This window comes from Leptopilina boulardi, unplaced genomic scaffold, assembly GCF_019393585.1.
Source record: "Leptopilina boulardi isolate dan_hultmark-lab unplaced genomic scaffold, ZJU_Lbou_2.1 LbouV2_310, whole genome shotgun sequence".
In the NCBI taxonomy this organism is placed as follows: domain Eukaryota; kingdom Metazoa; phylum Arthropoda; class Insecta; order Hymenoptera; family Figitidae; genus Leptopilina; species Leptopilina boulardi.
Genome location: NW_026137875.1, coordinates 3511966 through 3522474, shown reverse-complemented (window position 1 = coordinate 3522474; position 10509 = coordinate 3511966). Strand labels below are relative to the sequence as shown.

The 10509-nt window shown below is 25.9% G+C and overlaps 1 protein-coding gene across 2 annotated transcripts in view; it reads left to right on the top strand.

Moving 5' to 3' along the window:
- The first annotated feature begins 563 nt into the window (after positions 1-563).
- Positions 564-10509, top strand: part of LOC127283644 (disintegrin and metalloproteinase domain-containing protein 10-like) — a 170120-nt gene continuing 160174 nt past the window's right edge. For both annotated transcript variants that reach the window (XM_051308645.1, XM_051308648.1), the window contains exon 1: positions 564-935. The gene's annotated coding sequence lies outside the window, so the exon portion shown is untranslated. The remainder of the gene's footprint in view (positions 936-10509) is intronic.

Genomic DNA, 10509 nt, shown 5'->3' with positions numbered 1-10509 from the left:
CTAAATCCATTAAAACCTGTTAAAGTTATCGTCTAAACAAAAAAGGAATCCAAAAACACACATACATACATCCGGACAATTGATCAGGATCTCATATAACATGTTTCTATATAGAAAAAAATTTGTTTCCGCCACTTTGAAAATTTTTATAAACGAAAGCGACTACAAAGCTTCCTCCACGAGGAAGCAATAAATAGTTGGGGATAAGGATAATAAATTCTGTAATAATATAAGAAATCTACGTCAAATAAAAATACTGTGGAATAAAAATTTGTTTATAAATTAAATTAATTAATTTTATTTTATAATATAATTAATTTTCACTTTAATTAATTCTTAGTTAATTGTAACTAATGACTTTTATGGGATAATCATGCGCCCTTTTTTTTTTTTTGAGGATTTTTTCTTTCATAGAAAATCAAATTCTTCTATTGTTATCAGTTGTATAAAATCTCATAGAAAACCCCCATGACATAATACGCACCTGGATCAAAGTAGCTATACTGTTCAGAGGAGGGAGTCGTTGTCCTCGGAGTCGGTGTTCGTGAGCAACCAACAGTTTCAGCATGCTCAGTGTGGCGCGGAGCGCGTTGTTAGTCGGGTCTTTGTAGAGGTGATTTCTTCGTTTCCGGTATCACGTTGGCGTCGTTTCCGCCACGTGACGCCATTTGAAAAATGATCTTTTTTCAATTCCATTGAAGCAACATTATGTGAAAATTATTATGTTACAATTATAAAAAATAGAAAAAAAAAATTAAAATACAGTGCTTCAAATATTCAAAAATTGTTGTTTATATTTATATAGAAGAAGTGAAATGTATCCTTTACATTGGACGTTGAGCCTTGCAATCTTGGATTAGGAATATATATATATAGTCTTGGATCGACGAGACGAAGAGAAAGATCTTTGCGTCTTACTTCATCTCAAAGAGAATGTAAGTCAGACGAAACAGCGATGCCAGATCTACCTTTACCGGTTACATTGATGAATCATTATTTATGTCCTGTTGCATGGTCATCCTCAGCTGAAAGTCATTAAAGGAATTATGATCCAGGTGTGCTCTCAGCTTCAGGATGATTGAGTCTGACGGAAACGTTTGAAAATCACTTCCTAGCGACTTTTTTTTTACCCTGTTGATTAAGTAGTGCAAGTCAATTATATGTATTTGGGCTAATTGTCTCTGAAAAATGGGCATTTTTGAATATGTATTGGAAATTTATTTATTTTTTCATATGGTATTCACCAAAATAATATATTATTAATATATTTACCAATTTGGTTTTTTTTTCTTCTGTTCTTTTTGTTTATTTTTATGTACTTTTAGAACAAAATTTATGTTGGCAACAATGAGAAAACAAAACAAACTGCATATTATACAGAAATGTGCCTCAACTTCTGAACGTTTAAATGAATAGACAAATAATTCAAATGATTTGTTTACTATTTTTTTAGTTTCAAATTTTATTGTAAAATATTTATTTCTTTATTCAAAAATAAGGGCTGCAATGATTTAGATAATAATTTAATTATTAAATTTTAATTAAATTAAATATTAAATCATGATTTAAATTAAAAAAGTCGTAATTGTTAAAATTTTTTAAACATATATTAATATATTTTTTACATTCAATTTTGTATATAATTTAAAAATTCATCTTTTAAAGTTATTGACGAATACTCTACTGACATTTTAACCAAAGTCAGTTTACATTTAAAAAAAATTTTTTTTTTTTTTTAAACATGACTTTGAAGTATTTATTAAAAAATCTTTATGTCAAATATATCTTAACTTAAAAGCGAATATTTAAAAACGTATTGATTGATTTGAAAAATTTTACACTGAAAAAAAAATTATTTGATTTAAATACTCGATTACTTGACTATTATCAAAAATAAATATTTATTTGTATCAAATAATTATTATTTGAGTCAATTAAATGGTATTTGTTTCTCAAGTACAGAAATTATTGGTTCAAATACAATTTATTTAATTCAAATAAAAATTATTTGGTTCAAATAAATTTTTTTTTTCAGTGTACTATAAATTATTAAAATTATTGATGTTAGAAAAATCAAAAATTTCTTTCTGGATAATTTTAGTTTAAAATTTTTATATAAATTTTTTTTTCATTTTGAAAAATGTTACGTTAATTAAGTGAAATAAATTTAATTTAAATCAAAAAAGTCAGATTAAAATTTAAACTCTCTAAATCTGAATTAGTGAAAAGTGAGCTACTAATTTAAATTAGTAAGAATTTTCACTGATTTTTAGTCACTTTTTACTAAAACTTTAGTAAAAAAAAAAATTAAAAACTACTAAATCAAATAGTAAAATTTTACTAAAAATTAGTAAAAATTCTTACTAATGTGAATTAGTAGCTCAATTTTCACTAATTGAAATTTATAAAGAGAAAGATAGGTTTTTTTTAAATTATGATTTTTATCAGCCCAAATTAATAATTTAATAAAATAATGTATTTTTTCATTTTTCATTGCTATATAAATAGTAATTTTTTAAAAAAATGTATAGACCAAAAGAATTATTTCGTTTATTTAAACGTTCAGAACTTCAGGATCATACACAAAATACTAATTCAGATTTTTAACCTCAATTTGCGAGTTCTTAATCAGTGCTTTATTTTTGTCTTTAAAAAAATTTTTTTTTTTTAAATTGATAAAAATTGAAGAAAACTTTATTAGTCCACTGACTTTCGTCTAATAGTGGTTGCGACCAAATTTTAAAAAAATCTAGTTTTAATATATGTGATTTAATATATTTTTATAAAAAATGTAGCGATTTGAAATTGGTCAGTTAACTTCAAGTCTTTTAATTAACATTTTTAAATAAAAAATTTTGAAAATTAATATCTCCAAAAAGAAGCAAAACACCTGCGTAAAATTTTAATAGAAGGTAAAGAATATAATAAAAAATCTTTGTGCAAAACCTCAATTTTTTCGGAGCACCGACAAAAAAGTTATAAGTAAATAAAAATCTTGAGAATATTTAAATAAATTTTTTTTTAAAATCGTATATCATCTAAAAATAATAAATTTTTGCAATAATTCTTTCGTTCCTCTGTGCAGAATAAAGTGATTTATGTTTTTGGTGAGTTCCAACATTTAATTTTTAATAGATTTTTAATAATAGCGTTTTTAAAAAAATTGAAAAATTTAAGGTTACAAAATCACATTGTGAACCTCCTACTTTTGATATTTAATATTTTTAAAGGGAATAAAATTTTTACCATAATATTATGGTTAATGAACTCAGGGAATCATCGAGTTTCACATATATTAAAACTAGATTTTTTAAAAATTTGGTCGCAACCACTATTAGACGAAAGCAGTGGACTGACCCTTTAATAAAAATTTTTTACCATAATCTGTAATATAAATATCACAAATATAAAGAATTATAAACACCTTAAATTTGACGCAAGTGTTTAATAAATTAAAATTTACATTGCTAAAATCCACAACGTTTATGATTAATGGTTAGAAAATAATTTTTTTTAAAATGAAAAATTATAAAAAAAAATTTAGTTAAAAAAAAAACGTTTTTCTATAATATGTTTATTAATAATTGTAAGCATTAAAAGAAATATCTTCCAGACGAAAATTCATAGAAGTTTAGCTTAAAAAAATATATAATTTTTTTTTTAAAATCGTTGATGATCGTTGTGAACTTCAGTATCGTAAATTTAATCTTTGCAGTAAAATGACTAATTAAGAAAAATAGAGAATTTTTAAAATCATAAAAACTTTAAATATTGATTTTTTTTAGAAGATAACAGCAATTTTTTTTTGGGTTAGATAAATATAAAATTTAATTTTAAACTCAAAATAAAAAAAGACATAAATTGCAAATTATCAAGCAAACATTTTGTTGGGACAGTAAAAAAAAATTGTTTCAAAAATACTAATACAGGATAATTTAGGAAAATTTTTCTTACGGATGTTTAGATTAAAATAAAAAATTGTTATTACATTTGAAATATTGTACTTTTTTAAATTCTTTTTTTTATATATTTGAGAATATGATTTCACTCAAGGACTCATTTCTTCATTTCTGTGGATATAATATATATATATAAAATAAAAGGAAAGGCAGTGTTGATTACGTTCAATAATCCTACACACGTGTTATAAACAAGGTCTACCTGGATAGATAAAAATATAAGAGACATATTTTTTTTTTTTATTATACCTGAGAATTTGTTCTAGATTTATTCAATTACAAATGAAAATTTTATATTTTTTAGATAATTATATAATAATAAAACATTTTTATAATGATCGTTTTATTTGAAAATATTTCAAAATTATATTCTTATCAATTTTCAATTATACACTATTATTAAATGAATATTGGTGATTTAATTTTTTTTTCTAAATTAAAAAATAAATTGAAAATTTGCAATTATTGGACAAAAAAGAAAGAAATTTGAAGCAACGGGAAAATGCCTTTCTTTTGAGATCCAATCGTAATGCGCGAGCTTCCAACATTCTAACGGGAAATTACTTCTCATCGCGAAAAGAGACAAGTTTTTGTTTTATATATATAGTATAAAATAGTAGCAATTAACCACGGGATAAAAAAAAATTTCAATTAAAAATAACGTCATCAAAAATTGCTTTTGATTGTTCAGTTCGGCTTTTATTCTTAAAACTCTGAATAGTATTTTGCCTTTGATGAATTTTCCTTTTATTTTTTTTTTTTAAAGAAATTAAATAAAATGTAAAATCAAGTTTATATTTTGAATATAAACGCGACTTTTATAATGTTCTTTCTTTTATGCTAATATTTCTTCAATAAGTAGTTCTACATTGAAATAAAATGAATTTCAAATTTTATAAAAGCATTTTACTATATATATACTTAGGGAAATTGTGCGAAAATTTGAAATTTTCGTATGTAAATGAATTAAACGAATTCTAATTTTGCTTTTTAGTTCATTTTCACTGAATATAGAAAATTAATTTTATATATATTTTCAAATCATTCTCTAAATTGATCTAAAAAATTTTTCGATTCAAATTTTAATAATTCAAATCTAAATTGTAATTTTTTCAATTCAACATTCAATCAATTCTAATTTTTAATGGTCAAAAGAAATTTATTAATGAAAATTTAGTAATATTGCAGAATATTATAATAATATTACCGAAAATTTATATCAAATGCAAAATTTAATCAATCGAAACTCAAAATTAAAGAATTTTAATTGATTTAGGTTTAAAATTATTCGAATTTCAATTTTTAATAACAAGTTTTTTAATATCAGAGAAATATTGAAAAATTTATTCTAGTGGCAAAACTGTAAAAAGTTAAACAGTCGAGTATATTATTGTCATAGCTAAATTTTAAACATGTACATATTATATTAAATATTTTTGACACTACCTTTCATGAATTTTACAATTGATATGTAGATTTTCACAGATCCTTAAAATTTTTAACCAAATTTTTTCGTCTTTATAAATTTTTTTCTGATATTTCTTAAAATGATTTACTAATATCATTATAGTAACTTTGCTAAAATCTCACATTATAATTACGGCTAGGTGACAAATCTTACCATTTCAAAATGAATATTTTACAAATTAAAAACTATACAGAGAAAACGATTTTTTTAGTTCAACCATATACAGACAAACTTATATATAAATTTAATTCAATAATACATTTTTGTTGTCAATATATATTTTAGGTTAAGAATCATATCAAAATCTTATTGGCAATAATAAAATAATAAGTGGAACATCTGAATTATGGCACTTTTGCAGGGAATGGTAGCTTTTTTTCGATGCATGGCGGGGAACTAGAATAGAAAAATGCAGGGTGAAGCAGGTGTCAAAAATATAAAGATATGGCATATTTCGGACGTTCTACTTGAATTCCAGTGGAAATTTACATCCGCCCAGTCTGAATTAACCTTTAAGTTTAAATGAAATATAATTTTCATTAGGGATCTGAAATCATGACGTCACAAAACAATATGGCCGTCGACAACGTGGTCAGTTTGTGTCAAACACATGTGTGAAATCACAGTAAATTTCAAAAAATTGTTTGATAACGGAAAAAGAAAATGATCAGCATAGCTGAAATATGTCGTTTCAGTGTAATTCTACATTTTCGTGTAGAAATTTTACCGAAGGAGAAAAGGTTTTACGCGCAAAACATGTCATATATTGTGGAAAGAAATCATAACCGGCAAATTCCTTGTTTGATCCAAATAATGTAAATATAATCACTTTTTGTTTGAAATCTTCGGGAATTCGAGAAAACCCAGATGAAATAATAGATGAAATTAACGAGGGCAATATTGTAAATATTATTTTTTAATTTTCTTTTCTTTCCCACATAGCACGACTTCTTGCTGTGAGGTTAGTGTAAGGATATCTGTAGGGTTTGTAAGGTTACCGCGTAAGCCTACAGTAAACTTGAGGTCATCTTAAAACTTCCGCCATGACAGTAAGCTTACACAGTAAAGCTAAGGTTAGCTTACACAGTAAGGTCGTGGTAAGTTTACATAGTAAGGTTGTGGTAAGCTTACACGGTAAGGTTGTTGTAATCTTTCCGTAATTTTACTGTAAGGTTACTGTAAACATAGAGTAATATGAAAATATATTAAAAATAATTATATTATAATATATATTATATAATAATTTTTTTGTGTAAAAAATTATATATTTGGTAAAGTACTTCATGAACCCCAATAGGGTTTGTTAAATAAAAATTACTGCGCGACCGTATGTGCCATAGAAAACTACTGCGTATAAATATTAATAAAATTTATTTATTAATAACATTCTATATTTACAGTAAACTTATAGCAACCTTACAGTAACCTTACGGGAAACTTACAACAACCTTACGGTGCAAGCTTACCACAACCTTACCATATAAACTTACCACGACCTTACTGTGTAAGCTTACCTTAGCTTTACTGTGTAAGCTTACTGTCATGGCGGAAGTTTTAAGATGACCACAAGTTTACTGTAGGCTTACACGGTAACCTTACAAACCCTACAGATATCCTTACACTAACCTCACAGCAAGAAGTTGTGCTATGTGGGTTTCGACAATATAAAAACAATTAATATTCTAATTTATAGGTTATGTTTACTTATTTTTCATTACCATTGCAATTCGTGTTGAAAACTAATGAATCATTTTAATATTCGATGTTTATGCATGTTATATTTAAAATTATTGTTTTAAAAGGTCAACTTTCTGAATATTTATATGAGAATAATTATTTAATTTGGTAGAATTAAAGCAGAAATTTAAGTTATATGTTGACATAAAGGCCTGAGCAGAATAGAAACGTAATCGCAATCGTAAACGGAAGAATGAGTTAGAGAAGGATAGTCATATATTGTTGCTCTTCTCTTACTAATTCTCCCGTTTGCGATTACGATTCCGGTTACGTCTCTATTGTGCTTAGGCCTTTAGTTTTGCTTATGTTAGTTACTAAATTTTTACTAGAGCAGAGTGCGGTAGTTGACGAGAATTATGACAAATGTCGAAAGGGGATTTTGGCGAGTGGGGACAATGGAAACCTACCTTTCAGATCCCTATTGAAACAAATAATATTTTTAAATGAAAGTGATAGATATTTTACAATATATTAAAATAAATCTATTTAAATTAAGAATTTTTGTTTCTAAGTGTATCCTATACCATATTAGCCACGGTTGATGGTATATATTTTTTTCATTAAACTATTACTAATAAGTATTTATAACAATGTTAAAATTTTAATCAATATTGAACGAAATATTACAATTTAAAATAAAAAAAATTATTCAAATATTTCAATATAAATATAAACGGTAGATTCTAAAAAAAGTTCTCTTTATTGCAATTTTATTCCACTGCTTTTTATTTTAAATTGGAACCTGTTAAACTTGTTTTGTGAAATTAATTATATTTAAATAAACACATTTTATTGAAATCTACATGAAGAAATATTAAAATATAACTAGTATTTTTATTTCTCTTCGTCATTGTTGGAAATTTTATACTTTTCTTGGTCGGCTCTGTTTCACGATTGTTCCTCATATGCATATGTGTAGAACATTGTTGTATAACATTTATTATGTATAAGATAGATAGTAACGGGAGTTTTCAATTTGCTATGTTTTGAAATCTATATTATATACTAGTAAGGAGATTTAAAAAAATCAGTCTTTATTTAAAACTTAATTTGAATATAGATTTGTCTGATTTTTAACAATGTGTCACTAATTCTATACAGCAATCATTTTCCATCAGTTAAATAAATATGGAGTGAAGGTTACGGTTACTGAATCTTATCACAATTTAAATTTCACTCTTGAAAATGAAAGTTCATACATTACACATGAAGAAATGAGTTGCTTGAAAGCATTTTAAGAATATAGAACCGTTAGAGTACTGGTTTTGATATAATAATAAGTAGTTCAAATCATCTTTTCTAGTATCAAATATTGGGTCGAGAAATGAGAATAATGATTGTCTTATTCTCGCGTGCATATTTGCCCTCCGATACATCATCTCTCGCGTTAAATATATTCTGCGGCCTTATTTCTTTCATAACAATGAATTAATCTTGGTGCGTGTGTGTGTGTGAAAATAATGTTTTTTTACCGCTCAGTTTCTACAAACAGCGGCATTTCCTGTTTTTATCAACAATCCTTTTTATTATCCTCCGTAAATAACTTCAGGGCTATATGCCATCAATTTCCAGTAGAAAATGATATTTGTCGTTGTGATTTTAAGGTTCGTTTTTCATCTGTGACAGTTATATATATATGTATATTGATCAAATAAAAGTAAATATTTTTAGTTAGGGGTGTACACAGGGCGGGTTTTGAGGGTTGAAATCCCCTACGAAACATTGCTCTCTAAATTTGAATTACAAAGAAATCGTTCACTACACTTATAGAAAAAAGAATTTTTAATTTAAATATAGAGATCTGTTTAAACGATTTTGTTTAATAATTAAACAAAAACAGAATTAAATTATTTAACACAGTTTGTAAGTTTTATTTTAATATATGGAAAATGTCTATCACTTTCATTTAAAAATTTTATTTGTTTGAATGAAAATTATAATATGTTTCATGTAAACTTAAGGGTTAGTTTAAAATAGGCGCATGAAAATTTCCACTGAAATTCTAATAAAATGTCCGAAATATGCCATATCTTTATATTTTTGACACCTGCCTCACCCTGCTTTTCTCTAATCTAGTTCCCCGCCCTGTATTGAAAAAGGTTGGTTTCCATTGTTCCTACTTGCCAAAATCCTCCCTCGCCATTTATTATAATTCTCGTCTACTACCGTACCCTGCTCTAGTAAAAATGTAGTGACTTTATTGCTAAAATTAAAAGTTACTAAATTTTTACTAGAGCAGGGTGCAGTAGTTGTTGAGAATTATGACAAATGGGGACAATGGAAATCAACCAAAAAGCTTCTTAACCTAAAAAATTATTTTTCGTGTATCGTTCGGAGATGATTTTAAGTTCAAGTTTATTCTATGTGTATTAAATTTACTGTATTTTTTATCTGTTTATGCAAAATGCTATGATTTAAAGTTTTATTGATATATACCACAAAAGTTTTTTAAAGTGGAAAAAATACACTATATCAATTTGATAAAAATTAAAACGGAATCGTTATAGGTTTTTTCTATCATCGATCTTTGCATAATCCTCTTATATAGAGTTGAATCGAATAGTATTTCAAGGTATCATTTTGGAATGCAACGTTTTGATTCAATAATCATTTTTTGAGGATACGGTCACACTATCTCATGCATGCAGAAACATTTGGCCGTTCACACTTTAATGAAATCTAGTGAATGTTTAATAACTTTCTAGTTACAACCGAAATTTTTGGAAAATTACTAGAAAGTTACTAAACATTCACTAGATTTCATCGAAGTGTGAACGGCCAAATGTTTCTGCATGCATGAGATAGTGTGGCCGTACCTTTGATTTTATTATGAATTTTAAGAAAGAGAGAAGCAAAAATTATTTATACTGATCAGTTGAATCAGAAAAAATTTGTTTGAAAATAAATAAAAATACACTAATCTTTATTTATGATCGTCACAGCAGTTTTAAGGGAAGTTCATAATCACAATACTTAAAATTTTTTAATTATTTTCATGGTTCAAATGAAATTAAAATATCTTTTCAAAGCAAAGTTGGGTAGGATTAAATTTGGTCCAATAAAATTTTCGAAATGTGGTTGGCTGCCATTGTTCCTACTCGCCATTTATTTATCATAATTCTCGTCAACTACCGCACTCTGCTCTTGTGAAAATATAGTAACTTTATTGTAACTATTAATTTTAACAATAAAGTCACTAAATTTTCACTATAACAGGGTGCGGTAGTTGACGGTCACAACTTAGCTATCTAAGTAGGGTCGTCATGGTAACGTATAAGAGTGAGAGAAATATTGAATGTTCTTTATTTCTCTCATTCTTATACGTTACCTTGACGAACTTACTTA